The sequence below is a fragment of the Oxyura jamaicensis genome, chromosome 3 (genome assembly GCF_011077185.1).
Source record: "Oxyura jamaicensis isolate SHBP4307 breed ruddy duck chromosome 3, BPBGC_Ojam_1.0, whole genome shotgun sequence".
Taxonomy (NCBI): Eukaryota; Metazoa; Chordata; class Aves; order Anseriformes; family Anatidae; genus Oxyura; species Oxyura jamaicensis.
This window is the reverse complement of record NC_048895.1, coordinates 61,857,224-61,883,298: the sequence shown is the minus strand read 5'-3', so window position 1 is coordinate 61,883,298 and position 26,075 is coordinate 61,857,224. Positions and strand designations below refer to the sequence as shown.

General features: G+C 36.7%; 1 protein-coding gene across 6 annotated transcripts in view; it reads left to right on the top strand.

The window, feature by feature from the left end:
- The window catches only part of LAMA2 (laminin subunit alpha 2), a 390,777-nt gene that overhangs the window by 189,218 nt on the left and 175,484 nt on the right, over nucleotides 1-26,075 (top strand). The gene's annotated exons all lie outside the window — the stretch shown is intronic.

Here is a 26,075-nt window from a genome sequence, read left to right as displayed (position 1 = left end):
TTCTTTCTTTCTTTCTTTCTTTCTTTCTTTCTTTCTTTCTTTCTTTTTTAACATAGTGACAACATAGTTTTTTTTGTAATAGGTTTTAGTGCTGCTTTACTCTGTCCATCTACACAGGAGGCGAGTCAGATAAATTGTCTGGAGGCAAAATCATCTGTAAAGAAATATAATTATTTTCCATGGCTTCAAAGCACAACTGCACAACTATTGTATTTGCTTCTCATCTTTTTTTTTTTTTTTTTTTTTTTTTTTCCCCTGCAACTTTGCTCTTGATTACATTTGATGCCAATCAAAAAAAAGGAAAATATCTTGAGATTATATGTTAGGAAAATCCTTTTAAATGTTTCTTTGGGGGGTATGACTTTACAATCCTCTGTTAGATAAAACAGTTATGTTAGTAATTATGAGAATCTGTATGTTCTAGGAGTTAACATATTTTGTGATTTTGCTGCTGTAAAGACTCTAAGAAATTTTAAACCTCTCTGATTCAGGTTAGTATCAAAATAAACAAAGGAACAACAAACATATTGTTATTGCTCCTCTAGTTTATGTGATCATATCACATGCTAACTTTTTGTGCCAGAGTATATAAAAGACAATGAGCCCTGGAAAGTGATCTGAGCCAGCACTGATACTACTAAGACTGAAGAAGGGGAAGTAATAAATCAGATCAAGTAGGATCACAAGAGGATACAGAAAAAAAGAATTACCATAACTACTGCCTAAGGCATATTCTGGCTTTTCTTGAGTGGCCCCATGCAACAGAAATAGTGGTCAAAAAATATCTTTCTGAGCTTGTGTTGTCTGACTTTTATTGTAGAAATGAGGTGAATATGGCATTCTCCAAAACCTGCTCTTTGCTGACCAAGAACTTGAGTTTTGTAGGACAGTTAATTGTATTAAAATATAAGTGATAATGCACTATTCATTGTTTTCTATCAGCTCTTCAGATGTGGTAGCATTGTCTGTGCTCCTTTAAAGATGCATGATACTTTGCATGCTATCAACATCAGTTATGAGACAAAGAAGATGTACATTTTCCTAATTTCTTATCTTAAGCCTTAAACAACTTTCTGTAAGAATGAAGCAGTGCATGCTTCATACATGCTACAGAGCTGAGATTTTTGTTCTTAACTGTATACTTGTTCTGCAGCTACTCTGCATCGTTACTGTCTTCTGCATTCTGGTAGACACCACAGATTACAGATGGCTGATATTCAGTTGATGAACATAATTCCACTCAAGGTACTGTTGCTGTTTCTTGTATAGCAGGATCCAGACTAAAGCATGTAAATGTCTAACCATTCATTCAGCATTGAAATGTTGCTAGTTGTATCTTGATTCGCATGTCTGTTAAGTGATTTACTAAGCATTTTATATATTAAAACACTCTGAACTTGAAAACAACCCCCTCCATAGTAGAAATGACTGCTAGAGCACTATGACTAGATATAAAGTCCTTACAAATATGTTCAAAGGGAATTGCGGAGTCCAAGTACATTGTTTTATGACTTTGGGAGGCAAGTAAGAGAATAATTGTATTGTGCAAAGATACAAGACACAGCACCATAGCAAGTTAATCACTTCAGAGTTCCTCCTGCTTCCCAAAAGTGAGCTGCATTAGGAGATTAGTGCTATAAAAACAATCTGACCTGAGAGATTCTTGTGCTGTAGGGACTGAGGATTAGGTACAGCTCCAACAGTCAATTCACTTAATAATTTCTCATGTCTGAAGTTACATTATCTGCTTTTCTATCTTTTATAGAATCCAGTTAAGCTAGATCAATATCCTGAGGAAATGTGACTTTCTATTTTAGGATGACATTTTCTTACTTGGCAGGATATTATCTTCATACAACATGTGTACAATATGGTACTAATTTATGTTAGTCTGGGAAAAGTTGCTTAAATCTTGCACAGTGTATTCAGTCTTGTAACTATTAATTCAGACATTTTAAAATGTTCTTAAAATATCAAACACCTCCTCATTTTACTGTAAAATAATTCTGAACAGAGTAGGTATGTAGAAAAAAGCAGGGTCTAGAGTTGTTGCTGTACTGAAGTAAAGGCCTAATGTTATTTTTGTCATGAGTTGCTCATTCCAGCAGGTTGAAACTGGAGTAATAAAACAGTGCTTAGGCTGAAACTGAACACACAGACTTCTGAATTCAACCATAAAATGGCATTTGGATGAATTGAGTTTTGAATACGCAGATTACCAGTGATGAATACTGTTTGAAAATTACTTTTTGGGCTACACTGCCAGAAGTATTGTTCAAGTGGTATTGTGGTTTAACCTGGCAGGCAGTTAAGCACTCATCCCTTAACCTCCACCTACAGGAATGGGTGAGAGAATCAGAAAAAAAAAAAAGGGGGGGGAGGGCTAAACTCGTGGCTTGAGATAAAGTTTACTAGGACAGAAAAGGAAAGGAAAATAATAATAATAATAAAGGAATATACAAAACAAGTGATGCACAATTCAATTGCTCACCACCTGCTGACTGATGCTCAGCCAGACCCTGAGCAGTGCCCTGCCCCAGCCATCCCCAGTTTTATTATTCCACACAGCGCCACATGATGTGGGACATCCCTTTGGGCATCCTGGGCCAGCTGTCCTGGCCGTGTCCCCTCCCAGCTCCTGGGGCACCCCTAGCCTCCTCGCTGGCTGGGCAGCACCAGGAGAAGGAAAGGCCTCGGCTCTGTGCGAGCACTGCTCTGCAGCTACTGAAAGATCCCTCTGGTATCAGCACTGTGCTCTAGCTAAATCCAAAATACAGCACCACAGCAGCTACTAGGAAGAAAACTAAATCCTACGCAGCAGAAACCAGGACACACGGGTACTTTAAGGGTACATCTGCATTAGCAAACTAAGCATTGCCAGGACCTATTCTCTAGTGTTGAGGCCATTCACATGGACGTACTGTTAACACACTATGCTATTGAATTAGTAGCAACCATTTAAAGAAGTGACAGTATAGAGTAACTAATAAAATTATTACATTACTTTACAGTTCTCTTATCCTCCAGAAGAGAATTGTCCCATCCAGTCATCTGAGGATGGTTACTGGCCTATACTGCCTCCCAGATTATTCCTGGGAGAATTTAGGAGGCTGCCAGGACCTGCTTTAATAATTTTAAAGTATGGCATTTGAGCTCTACTGTTCACACCCATGCTCTATCACTGTTTAATTTTCTTTTGTAGATGTTGCTGAAGAGTGTCAAGCCATTTACAGCTCATCAGTATGTTTTGTAGCATCTCATACCACTGAGAATTCTCAGTTATGTGAATATTTCAGACTACCAAATACTTAAATCCTGCTTGAATTAATCTATTGTTAATAATTCTGCATTAAAAAATATGCTATTCAAGTAGGATATTTTAGTATTTTCTTTTCTTTGGGTTTCTCTCAGTGCAATGTTTTCTTACACAGAAAACTACTCTCAAGATTTGTCTCTTTTGCATTGACACCTAGAGATTCCTTTTAGTATTATTTTTACTTTCCTAAATACAGGCCTCAATGCTAATACTTAGAACTTCTCCAGAGTTAAGCAGAACAGCAGTTGAGCTTAGAAAAGCTCCAAACCATCTTAATTAGCAAGATGAAAATCACTAGAGAAAAAAGTTTTAAGCAGTTTAAATAGTTCTGATTTGCCTGCTTACCATGCAGTTTATCAAATGAACTTCCTAGATGGGAAATGCAGAAACCTTGCCATATAATTAGTTCTATTCTGGTGTGTTAATTTCACCAGTCAGTCTTGATGGTTCAACCAGAGGAGAGAGACAAGTTCCCCAAAAGAACAATTCACAACAGTAACTCACTAATGCTCTACACGAACTTAGGTATACTATCTTTTTCTCCACTGACAGTAGAGGGGCCCTAATAGTATCAGCTCTCTAAAGTTAATTAGGCAAAATTAACTGCGGTAAGGATCCCTACAATTCCCACTTTAACTTGGAAGTATTCTGTTTGAGTTATATTCCAAAATGCTTTTATCTACCAAAAGGTAGATAAAAGTGACCAAAACCCTATCCTATTCATGAGAAGGATTTTTTTTATTTATTTTTATTTTTATTTTCTAATTTCTATTGAAAATTTCTTTGACAATCTGCATTGGGTACTGTACCTATAAAGTAAACTTAAGCATAGAAAGTCTTGTTGTGCACTGGTATTACATTCATTTATGACTGAAACCTGTCCAACCTGTCAGATGTCTTGTGTAATAACACCAAGATCTCCCAGTTGGTTTAGACATTTCACAGAAATAATCACTTGTTATTTTTATCAATTTACTCATGAAACTAAGGTACAGTGTCCCATGTGTAACACTGCTATAAAAAGGCTATAGTCGATATAATTGTTAAGTAATGGTTTACATTACTGAAATGTTTATGGGTGGAAAATTATAAAACATCAGCTTTCTAAACTATAAACTTTAAAGCAAAACATAAAATGTATATACATTGATAGAATCATCTCATGATTGCAAAGTATATTTCTCCATCCAGTCCTGACTCTATTTTGTCCCTGTGGCCAATACAATAATTGCCTGTGTGGAAAAGTTATTGTTAATAAATATTTTTGTACTTTATCTATCCCCATATGTATTTTAGCTTTCCCCAGTAGGTAAAGCAGCTGGGAGCAAGTCAACATCACATGATTGGTCAGTTCTCTGTAGCTCCTTAGTGGTCTAAAGCTATCCTCATGAAATAATTGCCCTAACTATGCTGCAACCAGCAATGTGGTGTAAATGTTCCAAACTAATTTTAAGTGTTATAATTAATAACTGAATTCCCAGTGTCTGTGATCTAGACTGCTTCCAGTTTTCAAGTTAACCCAAGCATCACTGCATCCAATAACCCATTATTTTTTGTATAATTTTGCACCAACTGGATGCCATACATCAATTAAAAACAATCAAACAAACAACAATCACACTGAAACAATTTACATAATAGACAAAAGTAATACAGAGAGACAATGTATGGAAATGGGGAGATAACTCTTAAAGGAGAAAGTGTGTTGAGAAGCAGTTTTAATTACATGAAGAGAAATAAGAACCCTGCAAAAATATGAGGTCATCCTGTGCCTAGATAGATTTCCAGGAAAACAGTTGCTTAATGTCTGTGAGAATTAACTTAAATTAAAGTGCTGAAAATGACATAAGTATTTGTGCCACCCAAGAGAGTGCAAGAATAACACCAGGTCATGTCAGAAACCCTACAATGTCCTGGGGACATGTCCTTGCTGAGCCGAAACTCCTGTTTTCTTAGAAAACAGCAAATAATATTGCACCATAGAACCATCTGTGGTACTTATTATGGTAAGTGACCAAACTAACAGTCAGTTGTAGACCCACTTAATTTATCTAGCTCAAATATATGTTCCACAGTGATTTTCTCACAGTCTTTTCCCTCTTGCAGCAGCTAGATTTTTAATTTGAAAAAGGACCGTCATAATTTGCACTGTAAGTAGTTCATGTGTACTAGAATTAGGCAGCATTAATTTTAAGGGTGAGTAGATACAAACACAAAAGAACATCAGGGATTCTAGCAATACAGGAATCATTCTCAAGAACGTCTAAGTGAATAACCAATAGTTGAGCCATGAAATAAATAAGATGGGGCAAAGGATAATAAGAATTTGCTTGGATCGACTTATGATAAAACTTTTTTTTTTTTTTTCTATTTTTTTTTTTTCCACCCAACTGAATTGAAAAAAAATGTAAAGCTGAAGGATTTCATTACAGGTCAAAGGTTTCATTTGGCCTAGAGCAGATTTATTTGGTTTGCAGGCAACTTCCTCAGAGTTCCTGAATACTTTCATGACAATCAAAATATCATTTTTAAAGTGAAAATTAATTCATCATTAAATTCCATTTCATGGTGGCGGTCCTATTTTTTTATTATTATTTATTCCTTCTCCTTCCTTCTTTTGAGGAATAATGGGGAAGTTTTCTCATTAAAGTGACAAATTTTTCTCTTTCCTCTTGCATTCCCACAAAAATAAGTTTGAAGTTCTTTGCTGTTGCAGAGGATGCAAAACTGGTTAAGAGCAGAGTGGTCAAAATGGTGTACTAGAACACTTTCTAGGCTTTAGATAGTAGCAGTTCCACGTCTTCATTCCAGCCTTATCCCAATTAAGTGCATAAATCTATTAAAATAGATATTCATTTGAACTTTTGTTTGGATTAAGGAGTTGGGCTAGATGATATCCAGAGGTCCCTTCCCACCTCAACCATTCTGTGACTATGGTATCCTCTTATTAGGTTCAGACCCATAAGCAGTTAAGCAATACTAATTACTTACAAAAATTAAGTAAATATTAAAATTATTAACATCAGAAAAAAATGAAATTAAATGAAATTAAAATTTATTACTCCTTACTGTATGTTGTAGAGTTGTAGGTGAGTTTTTTTGAAAAAACACTGTATTAAAAATATTTACATTCTGCTGGTGTTTTTTAATCTCAACTATTTCTGTTACTGTTTAATGTAGTACAGTGCTATGACCTGCTCCAGAGTTCAATTATCATATTAGAAATGCTACATGCCAGTTAGTATCATTAGTACCTCGGTTCACAGTAGTTAAATGGCAGTACAAAGATCCATGGGAACTAAATACAATGAGAAACAGTATGTGTCACATCTTGCATATGGATTATTGAGACTAGTTTTTCTTTGAAGAGTTGAGTAGCTGATACACTGGAAGTGAAGAGTTCTGTTGGTTTCAATACCTTAAATTTACTGTTAATTTTAATCAATTCAGTAAGTAGGTAAATAAACTATTCTAACTGAATAAGCATAATGCACCGTGTTATTATGGTAAACTGTTTAAAATACATGAAATAGCTGCAAGTTACAGTCTTTTCAGACCCTCAGTCTGATCATGCCAGAATTAATTTTACTCTAAAAGCAAAATCTTATATTGAAAATTCTTGAGCAAATCACATTGGACAGAATTCAACTTTTCCTGTTCACCCCATTAAGATCAGTCTTCCATAATTCTTGCCTATTTGATTGAATCTTCATTTCTAATGAATATGTTGTTATATTGTATATTTTGGCCTTTTCTAATTGTATCATTTATGATGCATTCCTGAAGTGCTAGGCATCCTTAGACAACATAGCTTCAAGTAAGCTATTGAAATTCAGCTCCCCACATTGTCCTCAGTGAGACTTGAGATCTGTTGAAGATCACTTATTGGAGGTTGGAATGCTGAAGAAATTATTGGATCTGGATTTTTCATTACAAACTAAATGCAGGATTTTAAAAACCGCAGGCTGCAATTTTACCATTTCACTGACAAAAGAAAGTCACCGTTCCCATTTGACTATTTCAAAATGGAACTCTTACATATAGCAAATGACAGGTCCTGGTGCTTCTTTTTAGAGCACAATTATTTGTGCAAATGGTTATGCACCTGATATTACACTTTACTATGAAAATATATATATATATTTTGAAAAAAAAAATCTACATCTAAATCTACAGCTAAAATCTTTCAGAATCATGTTGAGAATGCACTGGAATTCCATACATAGGACTATGAAAACTGATGTTCATCTCCCCAAATATACATGCTTTCCTATTATTATCTTTGTTAATGGTATACAAACAGGTACATAAAGTTTTATGTTCAAAGTTTATTACAAGAACATGACAGCGACAAAGACAATGAAATGCAAAAGTGTGTGTGTATACAAATTGTTTGTTATGCATGTCACACAAGGGCTGCATGCTTTTGTAAGGTTGTTCCCCAAGCACAGCAAACTTAATTTTATAAGAAAAACCTGATGCCCTGCATGTGTGTGTTTGTGCAGATTTAGTACACAGCAATTTACTCCCCGTTGTTTCATGTTCCATTCTTTCAGTTACCTAATATAAGTTGTTCAAATGTTTTGTTTTGAACTGTAGCAACCTGCTTTCTGCTCTACATCCAGATTTTAACTAATGAAAGACATTGACAACGAAATTCTTAACAGACTTAAATGGGTAGAGCAGAATACACATCTGTGAAAGTTAGTGGAAAGAGCAATTTTTTTCAAGTGTGAAGCTGGCTGCTAGCTGGCCTTGGAAACTCTTTCACTACTCAGAGATTGTTAGCATTATCTTTAGCTCTTTGTAAGGAAGATACCAAGTTGGCACTTCGCAGTACAGGAAAGACAGATCCCTGTTTGCAGAAATTCTCTGAAATCAATTAAGTTCATGCAGCTACAGCAGTTTCTATCAGCAGGTGATCCATTCTGAAATATCTGTGAAAAAGCAAGAGAAGCTGTAGTTGGAGGAAAGGTCTATCTAGCCTAGGAAGTGGTCTCCAGCAGTGACCAATACTGGATGCATATGGAATAGTATCAGCAAGCAAGCACACATCAATGTTGTCCAAGCATTTGCAGCAATTTGCAGAAATTTCCTAAGCTAGAGAATAGCTCTATTACAGTCTCAGGTAGGAGAATGAAATGCTAAATGGATTAGAAAATATACAGCATTATATAAAAACTGTCTTATGTTCTTAAACTGTAATTGGTAGTTAATATAAGAGGTCATGAAATATTACAGATGGTCAAGTACAAGCAGGTGGGAAGAGAGAGATGACGAAAAAGGATTCATATATCAGTATAGGAGGAGATGATGCCTTAGGGCTGAAAGACATGGATCTAATCTCTGTCCATTCTACCTTCCAAAGAACTGCAGGTGTAAGACATTTTACCATCAACAGTGCAGAGGGGAATTAGTCCTATCACCAAGTGAAGTGTAGAGGGTCTGAAACTCATCACAGTCAAAACAAGGACTTACTGCTTGTAGGTAGACGCTGGGGCAAATAACTCTCTGATTACATGGTTAACTTTTACATTAGTATTATTTAAATATAGATTATTTGTGAAAGAGTTTATGGTATGTTCTTATGTGACTAGAAACTTGTATAACTTTGTGTAGGTCACAGTCCTCATCTAACACGTATTTTAAACAGCACTAAGTTAAGCTCAACATTTTAAATCATTTTTCTCCTAATGCTATTGTGAAGTAATAGCTCTTTTATCCACATTTTATCTTCCAGCTATAAAGTTAATCGTTGCTTCAGACTACACCATTTGCATTAAATCTAAGGCAGTGTGAAACTCTGCTAAATATTAAAGAGTTTGAAATGGAAGCAGAAAATTTACATTGTTAGTCAAGACTTGTTTTATTAGTACCTAGCATCCTAGCTTACATTAGGAGTGAATAGAAAATATACATTGTCAACAGAAACAAGGAAGGCAGGAACACATTAAATTAAAGGGAATTTATGTAGGTATATAATTCACATTAATCATATTCAGATGACCGTGTATTTATATATTATATATGAATTGCATACAATAATGTTGCCTTATTGTTAGGTTTGTTACATCAGTTGTGACAATTGTTACATCAAAAATTCAAAAGATATTGAAGGGAAGTCAAAGATGGTCTCTTGGCTAAAATATAAAGTGAAGTTGGGGTTTTCCAACCTATCTGTTCAAATGCAGGTTGATAACTTTATGAAAAACTATTGAAATAATAAGAATTCCTAGATTTTATTAGATGCAAAATTCATATACTAGTATTTAGCATTAAAGATCTTGGAGCATGTAATGAAGTTCTGTGCAGAGACTTTACCACTTTAAGCTGCAAAATAGCAGTTATTATTCAAACAGTACCTTGTAACACGAAAAGTCAGAATGATTTCATCATTCTTCTGGTCTCCAATGCACAAGGGAGAAAATATGTATCGTGCTAAAATATCTTGCTAAAAACTGAATTTAATTGAGAGAAATAGATAGTTTTCTTAAACTGATTGCTATGCTTTTTATGAATAATACTTCATTATTTTAATATTACAGCTGGTACGCATTATATATGTTTATTCTGAAATTAGAGTAGGCAATGCTCTCTTATTTAGTGAGTTACATATGAGAACTTTTACTTGCATCAAGGGTGGTATTTTCTCAGAGATTTTGAAGGACCTGATTTTAAGGTCTGTGCATCTCTTCTGTAGAGGAAACATGGTTATGCTCACTGAATGCATAAACACACACACATATACACACTCAGATAAACACTCGTTCTTCCCTTCTCTCAGGTGAGATTGTTGTCGAACATTGTTGTAATGTTCTACATCTGATCTTTTCTCCCTACAAAAACATTGTTGCACTTCCAACATTATAAAGGATCTTTGGTCTTCATTAAAGGATGCATCCAGGATGTTTTTTTCCAACTGGAGACAGCCCATAGCAAAGTAAGACTTAAGGAAAACTAGAAAGAGTTGTATTTATGTAATAGCAAGTATACATTAGTAAAATTCTACAGACTAAGCAAAAGTCTTAAATACATAACAAGCAGTTGCTATATGGAGGCAAGAAATGTTTTTTAGTACATGTTCAAGATGAACAGAACAAAAAAGAGTGAGGTGAAATAATGGCAACAATGATAAAGGTTATACATTAAAGAAACTTTTTGCCAATAAAAGTGAATCATTCAGATAGAGGAATTTACTGCAGCTTTACCACAGATGTATTTGAGAACATCCCTAGTGGTGCATATTCCTCTAAGTATTAATATATTCCCTAGAAAGTTATTGAGCTTTCCATATCATACCTGTTTTGTTGTTGTTTTCTTTTTCTTTTTTTTTTTTTGTTTGTTTTGCCCTCTTTTTTTCTGTTAGTGAAAGGCTTGACTGTACCAAATCAGCACATGTTCACACAAGAAACGAACTGCAGGATTGTTACTACTTTCAAAATACTGTCAAGAGAAAAAAAGGAATACACCATATATATCAAGCTAAGAACTTATCGTTAGTACTGATTGTGTTTTAATAAATTCCTAAATTATCTAGTTAATACAGAAAAGCATCATTAATAATACAATTAAAATTATTATAAGAGAAAGCTTTCTTTCTGATATCTACCTGAGGCCTTTGGAGGACCCATGCTGGAGCAATCTGTTCCTGATGTATCTGTCCTGATGTTCCTGTACCTTGTGGAAGGAACCCATGCTGGTACAGTTCTTGAAGAACTGAAGCCTGTGACCCACATTAGAGCAGTTCTTGAAGGACCACATCCCAATGTGACAATCCTTGCTGGAGTAAGGGAAAAGTGCAAGGAAGGAGAAGCAGAGATGAAGTGTTAAGAACTGACCACAAGCCCAATTTTCCCTGCACCAGCTGTGGGAGGAGGTAGAAGAGTCATAAATGAAGCAGTGATGTTGAGCCTGGGAAGAAGAGGGCGGAGGGTGAGACAGAAGGAGTTTTTAGTTTTGTTTTTGTTTCTCACTATTGTACTGAATTTCTAATTGGCAGTAAGTTAAATTAATCTTCCCCACGTTGAGTTTATTTTGCCTGCAAAGGTAACTGGTGAGTGATCTCCCTGTCCTTATCTTGACCCATTAACTTTTTCTTCTTATTTCCCCACCCTTACCTGCTGAGGAAGGGCAGTAAGAGACCAGCTGACAGCCAGCCAAGGTTAACCTACCACAGATTCACAAATTTAGAGATTACCTTCAGTCCCACTATTCCCATTGTTAACATTTATAACAACCTTTTGAGATTGAGCATAATATCCAGATTCATTTTGGTAGAATTACTTCATCCTTCATTGTCAACACTTAAGCTGATCATCTTTAGTCTGAACATCATTAAATATGAAATAGAAAAAGTGTTCTTGCTTTTAGGTAGAAAGAAGAAAATAACTGCAGACCAACACTGTTCTGTTTTGTTTTGTTTTTCTTTTAGTGGTCTGTTTAGACACCAGCATCTCTCTCCTTAGCTTGGTTGCTCTTTGAGGATCTCCATGTAGATTGTTTTCATTTAATTCTGTTAATGGTCTTTTCTGCATGCTAATAATACTTTTGTCCAGTAAGATCTGATTTTGAGTAAGGGCATTATCTGAAAAATGACAGATCTGTCATTCCTTCTTTTACTCACAATGAGTGAAGTTAGAAATGCATATTTTCAAAAAGATGCTGACCAAAAAGGAAGCATCCTATCAGCAAAAGTGTGAAATATCCACACCTAAAATAACAGCAGCCAGGTACAGTAAGCATATCCAGTACCATATTACTATAAGGCAAGGAATTTCTTTTTAAAAAGTTTCCATTAAAACTGAAAGAGTAAGAAATGTGTTGGCATTCATAGGCAAAGCGAATTGAAGAGGTCTGTTATAGCTAGTAAGGTCAAGTTTATCTTCTGGAAAGGTTCAAAAGTTACAGTGTTGAATTAGATGAGTAATGTGAATATGCAAAAGACAAATATTCAGTAGAAAAAAAATTAATTGCTGTGTGTGTATTCTTACTCTATATTCATCTTGTACATATATTGTGATCATGTTGGATAAATTTTTAGATAACTAGACTTTGTGAATTTATTCTCATCTAAGCTGTGAGGGTTGTATTACTTTTTAGATGCCTCTGATATTTTCAGAAGATTAAAATAGACTGTATATAGGACAATGTTATCACATAGTTTTCATGCTCAATTTGTTGTGCAATGTATTCTGTAGCCAAAGGAAAAGAAAGATCTGACATTTTGTAAGGAGAATTTGTGAAGAGAATAGGATATTTTCGTTGAAATATGTGACTGTCAATTAAATCCACATAGCACCTTCTGTAAGAGTATTTGCAAAATATTAACATCATTAAGTGTAGGAAATCAACAGGCATGAGAACACTTAATCTCAGCAGTTTTCCCTACTTGCATGAATTAAAATTCATGTTATATTAATCACATTCTCTATGTTAACATACCTCATGGAATTAACATACCTCATAGAATTATAGTGTTTTTTTGATGAATACTTTGATTGAGATTTGGTGTATGACTTCCATGGAGCTTATGTCAGTATAAGAATGATGTTGATTCTTTCAGCACACATAACCAGTGGGCAGTGTATTCGCCCTTTTTCTGAACACTCATTAATTCATTCAAAGAAAATTTTCTCCATCATTCTCCCTTTAAAGCAAGGGTAACTCAGAAATATAAGTTGTTTTTGTTTGTTTGTTTGTTTTCCAATAGAAGACAGTACATAAATTAAAATTATTCAAAAAGAAGTTGCTTAAACTCTGTAAATGGAAGGTACTGCACTTGTAGAAACTGGCAAGAAGTGGCAACCTGTATTGTCTTGCTGTAAAATAATGTAATTTATCTGATCAAGGTAGTTTAGGGATAACAGACATTTGTTACATTTTTCCTTCTTTAAGGAAATAAGAACATAAGTAATGTTAAAAATAATACACATGAATGCAACAACCACAAATCTCATAGAGCTAGATTAACCTTACAATGACTAAAGAATTTATTTATTTATTGTCAGCTCGTATTAAGGCAAATTGAAGTTGAAAGAATAAATTTTCTTCTGGAGGTCTCATAAAGCTACGCCATCTCTCCTTTCTCACATTTAGGCATCAATTTACTTGTCTACTGTCTTTCTGTTCTCTCTCCAGTCTTATTAGCTTGATTACTCACCCTCCCTCCAGACTTCTAAGAACAAATATAGTTTTCTCCAAAGAAGATGTTATATAAGAAATATAAATATGCTGAACTTTTAGAAAAAAATATTTTTTTACCTAAAAAGTTTTTCAGAGAGGACCTTTTCCTTAAGATTTAAAAAATAAAATAAAATAATATGTTAGATTTAAAAATAACACAGTTTTACTGTTTCCAAAAATGAGTGTGTATCAATATATGTTTTCTCTGTGCATTATATATATATATGCTTTATATATATATAGTATACTTGTATAGAAAGCATTGTGTCAATGCAATGTTATTATATATGAATGCATTGCCTCAGGATAGAATCATTTGTGGATTACCATGATGGTGATAACAAGTGTACAATTACTTTCTTGAATGAAATAAATAATGAATGACAGATTTTAGCTACACTGAATATTTTTTCAATTTTGTTTTAAAGCCTGTTTAGTAATGAAGTGCTGTCTTCACTGTTCTAAGAAACATTCATTCGCTCCCGAAGTAAAACGGTATTAAAATTCACAGGTTTTATGTAATACTTTTTATATATTTAGTTATTATTAATAAGCATGCATTAAGATTTCATAGACTTATAGAATGATTTAGTTGGAATGGACCTTTAAGTCCACCCAGTTCCAACCCCCTGCCACGGGCAGGGACACCTCACACTAAACCAGGTTATCCAAAGCCCCATCTAGCCTGGCTTTAAACACTTCCAGGGTTGGGGCATCCACAGCTTCTCTGGGCAACCTGTGCCAGGGCTTCACCACACTCTGAGTGAAGAATTTCTTCCTTATATCCCATCTAAATCTACCCTTTTCTAGTTTACAGCCATTACTCCTTTTCCTGCCACCACACTCCCTGACAAAGAGTCCCTCCCCAGCTTTCCTGTAGGCCCCCTTTAAGTACCGGAAGGTCACTGTAAGTTCTCCCCAGAGCCTTCTCTTAACCATTATTAAAAAAAAAAAAAAAAAAAAAAAAAAAAAAAAAAAAGCCCCTTGATCACCTTCATGGCCCTCCTCTGGAATCATTCTATTTCCTTCATGTCCTTCTTGAGCTGGGGCCTCAGAGCTGAATGCAGTGCTACAGGTGGGGTCTCACAAGACCAGAGCAGAGGGAAGAATCACCTCCTTCAACCTGCTGGCCACTCTTCTTTTGCCACAGCCCAGGATACTGTTGGCTTTCTGGGCTGCTGGTGCACTTTGCTGGCTCATCAATCAACACCCCCAGGTCCTTCTCCTCAGGAGGGCCACTCTCAATCCATTTTGCACCCAGCCTGTATTTATGCTTGGGATTGCCCCGGCCCAGGTGTAGGACCTTACACTTGGCCTCGTTGAACTTCATGAGGTTTCTTCACAGGTCCAACTCTCAAGCCTGTCCAGGTTCAACTATCATGAGACACAAATTTCTTGATCTAAAAGAAAACATAGATATTTTTAAAATATTTCAAATGATAGTTTTTCATGAATAAGCTTAGTGGAAGAAAGTCTACAAAACTAACAAGCCAGGAAAGTGGCAATGAATTTAATCATGAGAAAGCTTTGGCTCCAGAGGCAAAGTAATTCAAAATATGGTTTATTCTGACTGAAAATAGAACATATTCAGGAAAAATCACAGGAGTTCTGATTCACTGCTTTGTTTTCCCCTGCCTCAAAAAATCAAATTGAAGTACATGGAGGTGTTTTTTTTGTTGTTGTTTTTGTTTTTTATGATTAGGGTCAGTGAATTATAGTGCATAGAGACATGTTTATCCAGATCTATATCTTTGTTTATTGCTCAACTGTTTATTTTTACTGCTTTTATTTTGATTTGTGGTCCTTAGAGGTCTCCATGATATGCAGTGAAATTCTAAATAAGAATGTATTATTATTGTGCTTATTATATCAAATGATAAGCCACCTCTGAAGAGCAGAGGATTGGGCTTTGCATATCCCCACATCTTTGTTAGAAAGGAAAGAATTATCTTCAAAATACTGACATATTTACATGCCATTTCATTCAAAATCTCCCACTTTAAAAGTTAAAAGCGCTGACAGTTATTAAAAATAGTATATCACTTCTGTCAGAATAATTTTGCAGAACATATACTGCAGTTGCACAACTAATGCTTGAAACATTACGTTTCAATTTCCTAAGGTACCCCAAAGTGCTAGTTATGTCACACATTGTTTTGAATTACTTGTGCAGCCATCATTGCTGTACAATATTGTCCTTATAATGTTGCAAAACAGTTAAGTAGAAGAAGGTAGGAAAATTACTTTTGGTAAGTAAGCTGGCTAGAAATTAAGGGGGTTTTCATTTTCTGTTGTGGTCAAGTTTAGAGTAACATTCCTGAGCTATTTTACATAGAGCTTTAGAAACACAGAAAGAAAAGAAAGCTTAAGACCAAGAATACTTAGAGTATAACAGTGAATTGTACTAACAAAGTAGTATTTAAATATTTCTTGTTGCTTGTTATGTAGTTTAATCTTTTTCAGTAGCTAGTTAACATTTTGGGAAGTATTCCTGGGTTTGGATTTTAAGATCATCATGCAGTGGAAAGTCCTCAACCATGTTGGATGCAAATATTGATTACCCGTAAATGCAATAGCAATACTAAGGAAATACATTTACTGAGGGCAGCTTTTAATTTGGATTTGAACAGTTGCTCTTGTTTTATACTCCTGCATTTTTGTTTTTAATAATCCTTGCATGCTGGGATTTTGTTGCCATAGAAATACGAGCTTTCTTTAGTTTTGCAAAATTATGCAAATTCTTGTTCTTGTTAAAATATTCATGAAGGAGTACAGCCAGAGATGGGAGGGTAAGGGTCGGTCCTTGCATCTCAATGGAATTGAGCATTGACATAAATGTTCTTGTTAGTATTTCATTGTAGTATTACAGGAAGGCATTTATTGATGTGTCTGCTGTAATTACGGTTTGTCCCTTTGGAAGCAAAGACCATGAAACTGGGAGATGAACATTTAATCAGTAAAATTAAGAATTACTTTCAGTTATGAGGCTGTTGACAGCTACAAGACCAGCAGTAAACAGCTTTTATTTAGAAACATTTGATGAGGATATGTTATTTAGAAACATGTCTGAGTTGATCAAATTGTAAGCTTGATTTCGTTATCACTAGTAGTCTGAAACAGCTACACATTAAAAGAATAAGCAGGAATTTTGTCCATACCTATACTTTAAACTACTGTGCCCCTGCTAAATTAGTGCTTATTTAGCTGTTGTAAAACTGTAGTAAGCAGCTGGTGTGTGGTTTAGTGTTTGTTTGCTTGGTTGGTTGGTTGGTTTTATTTTTTTATTTTTTTTCTCTGCAGCTTAACTGTATTCATATTCAGATAGGGCAAAATGTTTTCAATTTTAATGAGGTAGTGTTTACATTAAAAAAAAAAAAATCCCTTTATGATTGGTGTCTGGGACATTACACTGCAGTGTCACAGTTTCAGGCATATTTTTGCCGAATTGAGAGACTTCCAAAGACTGAATATTGCCACCATGGTAATAGCACGGGCAGTAAATGTGCATGAATTATAGTTGCCACATCACTACTGGAAGGAAATATACCTTACTGTATATTTTTGAATCCTCAGTCTAGTTATAGCAGCTTGGGGAACAGTGATTGGAAAGTATCAATCATTGAAGGACATTTAGAATTTGGTCATTTGTGAAGCAAAGGAGGAAGAGAGTAAGTAATCATACTCAGGTTATATACCATGATTACTATGGTTAAGTAACCATAGCAAAATAAGCATATATTCCAAATTTTGTGAAGGCAGTGTTACCTGACTTAGGGAAGCTCTCAAGAGCTCTCAGCATTCCTGCCCTGACGGCTGTTTTAAATCCAAATCCAGTTCTCTGCTCTGAATTTTTAATTTATTTTATTTTTTTAAGTCTCACTCCCTGTACCCATGAACTCTTGCAGAGCAGAGTAGTGTAGACACTTATTACTGGCAAAATGGATTTTAAACTTCAGGAATGGTTGGCCACGCTGTTCTGTTTCCCTTCTCCAGGGACAGGAAATGACAGCTGGGAATGATGGTAGAGATTTGAGAATTCGTAAGGCAAATGACTATATTCATAAGCGCATTTCAGGAAACAGTATATAATCTGATAGCACAATTTTTTAAACCAGTCCATCATTTGTGGTTCCATCATTTTTTTCACTGCTAATTTCAGAAAGAGCAACTATTCCGGATAAGTAGAAGTGGCAGCATAGGGTTTGCAGGAGAGCTGCTATCCTGCAGTTCTTCCTTAGTCTTCCTTAGGAACTGAGATTTCTTTGATTTTTCCTTTCAGAGTTGCATGATATCACTGAATGTTTTGATCTTCTGTATTAAACAAAATGAATTGTTTAATATCATTTAGATGTCTATTTTTTCTTTTCTTCCAAATAATACAGTCTGATTCATCTAAAGAGTAAGGGACCCAGGGTTATTACATGGTAATGCTAATAATCTCAGTAAAAGTGAGACTGGGCTGAGTTTAGAGGTACAATTTGGAAAAACCACAAATAAGAGGCTTATTATTGAATTCCTTAATATTTTCAACTAAAAATATTACTACTATTACTATTACCATTATTATTACTATCATTATAGCTGATAAATTGAATTAAATAATTGTGTGTGATTTTAATTGAGCTACTTTGAATGTGACAAACTATTCCATATACAAAGGGCCTGGAAATAAGCATGAGATTGTTATTCTCAGGATGGCAAGAATCATCAACCACTTTCCAAAAAGTGTGCAATGCTCATTCTAGAGCAAGAAGCAAAATGCAAGAGGACCAAAAAATCAAAAAGCTTTAGATTTTCTGATTACACTTGATATTAGTATTCTAGCAAAAATAAGGGATACTTGCAAGGGATGATTGAAGAGATACTTATTGTAATATACCGCCTTTCCCTTTTGATGTTCTTTATCTATGTATGTTTTATTTGTTTTTGAATCTGAATGCATGGTATTTGTCTGATAGAGTACAGGGACTTGATCAGACACAGTATATAGAAAGAATTTGCTATAGCTCATACCGATATGTTCTAGAAAGGATCAGAACTGCTCAAATATTGATATAAAATATACTGAAGGGACGTGGTCAAGGTACATATAAAATACGATTTGGCAGAGTTTGGTTGCTACCTGTCTGTTATCAGTTGTACATGCTCTGTGGATAGATGTTATTTGTCTCTTAATCAAGCCATACATTTGATGATCCTTCTATTTTCATTGCTGGGAAACTTTAATATAGAATCATTAAGGTTGGAAAAGATCTTAAAGATCATCTAATCCAAACATTACACTACTACCAATGTCACCCACTAAACCATGTCCCTAAGAACCAGGTCCAACCTTTCTTTAAACATCCCCAGGGACAGTGACTCCAACACTTCCCTGGGCAACCCATTCCTGACTAATGGGCCTGACTAATATTCAGGTTTACTGTGAACGGTAGAACTTCCTCCAGACCCCGTGCTCCAGCGTGGGCTCTTCTCCACGGGCTGCAGCTCTGGACTGGGGCCTGCTCCAGGGGGCTCTCCATGGGCCGCAGCCTCCTCCAGGCCACATCCACCTGCTCCACCGGGGGCTCCTCCACAGGCTGCAGCATGGAGATCTGCTCCATGTGGGACCCATGGGCTGCAGGGGGACAGCCTGCTCCACCAGGGACCTCTCCTCCAGCTGCAGGGGAACTGCTGCTGTGTGCCTGCTGCACCTCCTGCCCTCCTGCTGCAGTGACCTGGGGGCTGCAGGGCTTGTTCTCACTCCTCGCTCTTCTAGCTGCTGTTGTGAAGTAGTTTTTTTTTCTTTCTTTCTTAAATCTGCTTTCACAGAGACCCAACCAATGTTGCGCACTGGCTCAGCTCTGGCCAGCGTTGGGTCCCTTTGGAGCCAGCTGAAACTGGCCCTTATCTAACATGGAGCAACTTCTGGATTCTTCTCACAGAGGGTACACCTGCAGCTCTCTGCTACCAAAACCTTGATATGTAAACCCACTACATGCTCCAGATTCAAGAAGTCCAATAAGGGGGACCTGGGGAACTATAGGCTGGTTAGCCTTACCTCGATACCTGGGAAGGTGAGGGAGCAGCTAATTCTGGAAACCATTTCCATGTTAGAAAGGTTTCTAACATGAAGGAGAAGAAAATCATCAGGAGTAGTCATAAACGATTCACCAAGGGGAAGTCATGCCTGACCAACCTGATAAGTTTCTATAATGAAATCACCAACCTGATGGATGAGGGGGGAGCAGTGAATATTGTCTTCCTGGACTTTGGTAAGGCCTTTGTCATTGTCCCCTGTAGGATCCTCACAGAGAAGCTGTTGAGATATGGACTAGATGACCAGACCATGAGGTAGATCCAAAACTGGTTGAATGGCTGGACCCAGAGGGTACTGATCAGTAGAGAAAAGCCTACTTGGAGGCCTGTAACAAGTGGAGTACCCCAGGGGTTAGTCTTGTTTAATTTAATTAACAATCTGGATGATGGGATAGAGTGCACCCTCAATAAATACATGGATGACGTGAGACTGGGGGGAGTGGCTATCTCAACAGAGGGCCAAGAAGCCAACCAGAAAGACCTTAAGAGGCTGGAGAGGTGGGCTCACAAAAGTCTCATGAAATTCAACAAGGAGGAAGTGCAAAGTCCTGCACCTAGGGAAGAACAGCCTCAGAAACCAGTACATGCAGGGAGCCACCCAGCTGAAAAGCAGCTCTTCAGAGAAGGACTTAGGAGTCCTGGTGAACTGCAAGTTGAACATGAATCAGCAATGTGTCCTTGCTGCTAAGAAAGCTAAAGGCATTCTTGGCTGCATTACACAAAGTATCACCAGCAGGGCAAGGGACGTGATCCGTCCCCCTTTACTTGGCATTGATGAAACCAAACCTGGAGTACTGTGTCCAGTTCTGGATCCCTCATTACAAGAGAGATCTAGGCATACTGGAAAAAGTCCAGTGGAAGTCTACCAAGATGATTAAGAGACTGGAATACCTATCCTATGAGGAGGGGCTGAGAGAGCTGGGCCTGTTCAGCCTGGAGAAGAGGTGGCTGAGAGGGAATCTAACCAATGTGTGTAGATACCTGAAGGGATGATGCAATGAAGACAAAGCCATGCTCTTTTCAGTGGTGCCCAGTACCAGGACAAGAGGCAATGGGCACAAACTGGATGGAACACAGAAGGTACTGTCTAAACATCAGGAAGCACTTCTTTATTGTGTGGGTAATGTGCACTGGCAAAGGTTGCCCCAAGAAGCTCTGAAGTCTGTTCCTTGGAGATCTTCAAAAGCTGCCTGGACATGGTCCTGGGTACCCTGCTCTGGGTGGCCCTGATTGAGCAAGGGTGTTGGAAACGGTGACCTCCAGAGGCACCTGCCAACCTTAACCATCCTGTGATTCTGTGACAAAGGAAATAGAAAAAAAAAATAAATAAATAAGAGACTGTATCATAACATTTTTGATAGGATTCCAGAAGAGAATAAGTTGAAAATCTTCTTATAATAAAAGTGAGGCTTTGTCATCAGTAGTCTGTTTCAAGAAATTGGAGGTAGCAGTGAATGGCTTGAAATGCTTGGTTTCCCCTTTGAATGGTTCAGTGTGGTAGAAGAACACTTATGGAAAGCCACTGAACCAAGCAATATAGCAGTCAGGTTACTTTATATAAGCTTATTCCTTCCTTGTTCCATTAATTTCTCTAAGGCAGTATTCTGAATAAATGAATTTAACTAGAATGTAGCATCAATTTATACACTTTATATAGAAGAATTCTGAGTATACTTAAGCAATGAAACTGTATGATTTTGGACTAGCCGACATATTTCATGCAGTAGGTGTTGCAGTAACTCCCCAGAGAGAACTGGGAGAAAGAGCCCGTTCTTTCAGTAGAAAAATTTAAGTTCACCATGAAAAAAAAGTGCCTTTTTTTTTTTTTTTTAAGCTAGCCAGAACTATACTGTCATTGTACTGTCATTCAAATGGAACATGATTATTCTGCTCCCTTTTTTATCTGAAATATTACTAAAGGCTCAGAATATTTCTGACGGCTCAGAAGAGCCTTTATATCCTATCTAAATTCAAGTCTAAGAGAGGAGAGTCTATTTAATCTCTGATTGGATCTTGCGTAGAACTAACACAATCTAACTAACAATCTTTACTGAGAGCTATTACTAAATGAATAAAAGTTTGATGTTTTCTTGGTGATGATTCCATTGGAATTCCTTTCTAGTCACTGCCTTCCCTCTCTGTACAACCAGCATGAAAACCAGATCAACAAAACCCAATTAAAAATCATAAATTTACAGCCAAGACATGTTCCTAAAGAAGATGATAATCCAGATGAGAGATGGATTAACAATGGAATATTCCCTTAAACAAAAGTGAATTATGTTAGGTAAAGCAGCCTTTTGACCATTCCCTGCCATTAGTGATCTGCTTAGAAGAACACGTATACACTTAGAGCCATCTGTTAAGATGGTAAATTGTTAGTTCACCACCTTGTCAAATCATATCACAACTACCCAGGTGCCAATCAATTTTGGACTAAATTGGCTACAAAAAATAAACTGGGAGCAATCTTATTTCCTTCATGTAGTTAGACATGATGTTTGGGTGGCAAATATCTATATTTGCTGAAATCTGTCATAAAATATATGTGTACCTAGAGAGTTTGTGAAGGTGAAAGACTCCAAATAAACTTCAGCATTTTATTGCTGCTGTATAGCATGGAAATCCAAGAAGGCTAGCAGGGAATGTTAAACTGTATAATATGTGATTTCATTACCTTCAGGCACTGCATCTAGTGGTAGATATTGCCACCAGGAATATCATAGAGCCATAGAAAAACTGAGCATCTGTGTAGTTTCTCATAACCAGGACACCAAGCAAAAGAACATTCATTGGTACATCAGAAAACATTTTTTTTTTGTCTGTTTTGAGTAGATTTTCTAAATAAAAAATATCACTTCTTAGAACCATGATTTACTATCAGCAGCATGCCATGAGACTCCTTGGTTTTGTATTCAGTGGTATGTGTTTTAGCATTCTCCACCTGAAATGTTCTGCCCAATTCTTTGACTCTTTTTTTTTTTTTTTTCCTGGTAACACTTCTTCACTTGGTATAGTCCTAATGTATATCTAGACAATAATGTAATATTAAGCAGAGTTTGTGTTTCCACAAGCTTGTCATCTTTCTATAGCTGTAGTACAGCTATATTGGTCTAATAAAAATATTAACTCTGTATGCAATGCTTGTCTCTTTGATAGGAAGTGTCAGTGACTGTATTTCTGATGGGAACACTAACAATAAAGATGGAAAAGATTGTCCAACTTCTTGATATTTGTTGGCATTTTTTATTTCATTCATTTCTAAGGTCTGGTGTTGTATGAGTACTGGTCTAAATATAGTTTAATGCAGTAATCTACATTTGGTTTTGAAGGCTTCACATTCCATTGAATTAGGCCAGAGATCAAAGCCTCTCTGAGCTAAATACAAATTTAACTACTAAGCATATGAGGAAGGTGCATGCATGTTATTTCAATAATACACTTACCGTGCAACAATGTATTCATCTCTGAAATGTATTTTATGTCTTTACATTATTTTTAAAATATAAATATGAACTGAGATGATTTGAAAGTCTTCCATTGGTGTTTCACTGGATGTAAAAACTTTCTGATGTTTTGAATGTAATTTAATGGTCTGATATTTCCTCAATGGTGTCCTGGAATGCATCTCCTCTAGTGTCAGTGGCAAGTTCTGCAGTCTGTTTGAAGATGGAATTTTAATAGTTTCCTACTTAAAAACTGGATATAATTCCAGAGGAGTACCTATTTGTGGGTACTGCAGCTGTGTCTCTTCCTGTCAGGAGTCTGAGGCAAATGCTATCTAATAGACATCCTTAAATAGTATGTTTACTAGAGACTAGAGACTAGCATGAAGTATTTAGAGGAGAAAAAATATATATATTCTCAAAACAACAGGCACTGCAGACTAGTAGTGATAATTCTTTCGGTCTCTTTGAGATATACAACCATTAAGGACTTTCAGACTTTGTGTTCTTTTAGATATCTAATTCCATCCTTATATCATGGAATATTTCTTCTTTCTTCCCTTTCTGAGTGAAACCCATTTTTTCTTTCAGTGTCATCATCTGATGAAACTTGAATGTAGTTTCCATATATGTCATTTGCATATTTTATACGGGTCCTTTGTAATTCCTCTGAAAATGGTTTTTTGTTGTTGTTGTTTGTTTGTTTGTTTGTTTCCCGTCTAGCTAGCCAGATTATCTTAGTTAATGTTCTGTTCTTTGTAGTTAGTTATTTAGTTGTAGTTGCACCATTCTTTGTATTGGAATCACCTGAATCTGGCTAGCCTGAATACCTTTTATTGCACAAAGTTGTTTGACTACAGTAGAGCATCATAGAATGGTTTGGGTTGGAAGGGACCTTAAATACCATCCAGTTCCAACCCCCCTGCCATGGGCAGGGACACCTCCCACTAGACCAGGTTACCCAAAGCCCCATCCAACCTGGCCTTGAACACTCCCAAGGTTGGGGCATCCAAAGCTTCTCTGGGAAACCTCTTACCAGTGCCTCAAGACCCTCATAGTGAAGAATTTATTCCTTATATCCCATCTAATACTATCATTTTTTAGTTTAAAACCCTTACATGTTTCCCTGTCACTACACTCCCTGAAAAAGGGTCCTTTTCTAGCACTCCTGTAGACCACCTTTAGGTACTGAAAGGTCTCTATAAGGTCTCCCTGGAGCGTTCTCTTTAATAGGCTGAACAACCCTAACTCCCTCAGCCTGTTTTCATAGGAGAGGCACTCTGGCCCTCTGATAATCTTTGTGGCTCTTCTCTGGACTCATTCTACTATGTCCATGCCCTTCTTGTTCAGGGGTCCCCAGAGCTGAATGCAGTACTCCAGGTGAAGTCTCATGAGACCAGAGCACAGGGGGAGAATCACCTCCCTTGACCTGCTGGCCACACTTCTTTTGGTGCAGCCCAATAAATGGTTGACTTTATGGGCTGAAAGTGCACATTGCTGGCTCATGTTGAGCTTCTCATCCACCAGTGCCCCCAGGTCCTTCTTCTCAGGGCCACTCTCAAATCCATTTTGCACCCAGCCTGTATTTGTACTTGGATTGCCCTGACCCAGGTGCAGGACCTAACACTTGGCCTTGTTGAACCTCATGAGATTCGCACAAGCCCAACTCTCAAGCCTGTCCAGGTCCCTCTGTATGGCATCCCTTCCCTCCAGTGTGTTGACTGCACCACACAGCTTGGTGTCATCTGCAAACTTGCTGAGGGTGCACTTGATTCCACTGTCCATGTCATTGAGAAAGATGTTTAAAAGCACCAGTCCCACTATTGACCCCTGAGGAACGCCATTTGTTACTAATCTCCACTTGGACATTGAGCCGTTGACTGCAATCCTTTGAGTGTGACCATCCAGCCAATGTCTTGTCTTACATCCTTCCTCCTACTATACCACCTCAGAATCTTAGGCAGTAAGCCTATTTTGATGGCCAGATTTATAATCACCATGACAATGATCATGTTTTCATTCTGTTCTTACATGCTTCAGCATACCTACTAATCCTTTGCTGTATATGCATAAATAGATATATGCATATATTTCTCCTATTATTCTGAAATATCTTTTATGTTTAAGAAAATGGTGCTTCAAATTTGACACACTTTTGAGTAAAACATCAGTTTTTATAACATCAGTATTTAAAAATAAAATGTTTCTCAGAAAAAAAGGTGATCTCACAATCTTTGGTACTGAGGAAAAAGTTTGGATGTCTACCTCATTAAGACTCTGATGCATTTAAAAGTGATTTTATTGTGACAGGCATAACATCGATGCATTGTTCACACAAGGTAGTAGGGTGCTTCTTCCTGCCCTCCAACTTTCTTCCTGTTGAACATGAGCATTTGTTCCCAGGAGAGGAGCCTTCTCTCCTGCTTCAGAGCATTTTGGACTGCCCAGAATGCAGCTATCAGAGTATTATACCCAGTCTTCTCTGCTCTCTGGATATATTCTTTAACAGCATATAAAGCAAACAAACATGTACAGTTAACTGAAAAACCAAATAAATAAATAAGTAAATAAATATCAGAAACTTAATGGATTAGAATTAAGGTAACTGTTATTTCTCTCTCATGTATTTGTATTTCTTGAGGAGTTTGTTATTCTCCTTAAACACATAGATTCTGCCTACTGCGCTGGGAGAAATATTTGATATATACACATACAAACTGGTTGGAAAAGAAATACTGTGGAACTTCCTTGACATTTTTAGTCAACTATTCTGGTTTCAACAATACATGCCTTTGTCACCAGCAAGGCAAAGTTTTATGCTGTGTTTTCTTTGGTATTGATATGGCCTCAGATGACCGTCCTTGAGGCAGAACTCAGAATTGCCAGGTGATACAGAGAACAACAGTCTCCCATGAAAATGAAGTGATCTCACAGGTGATTCAATTTCCATATTCCCTTTGTAGTCAAATCAGTGAAATTTTTGCACTAGATGAAACATAACTGTTTATGGAGCATGTGGATTGACATCTGACTTTAGCCTGTAACTGAATCAT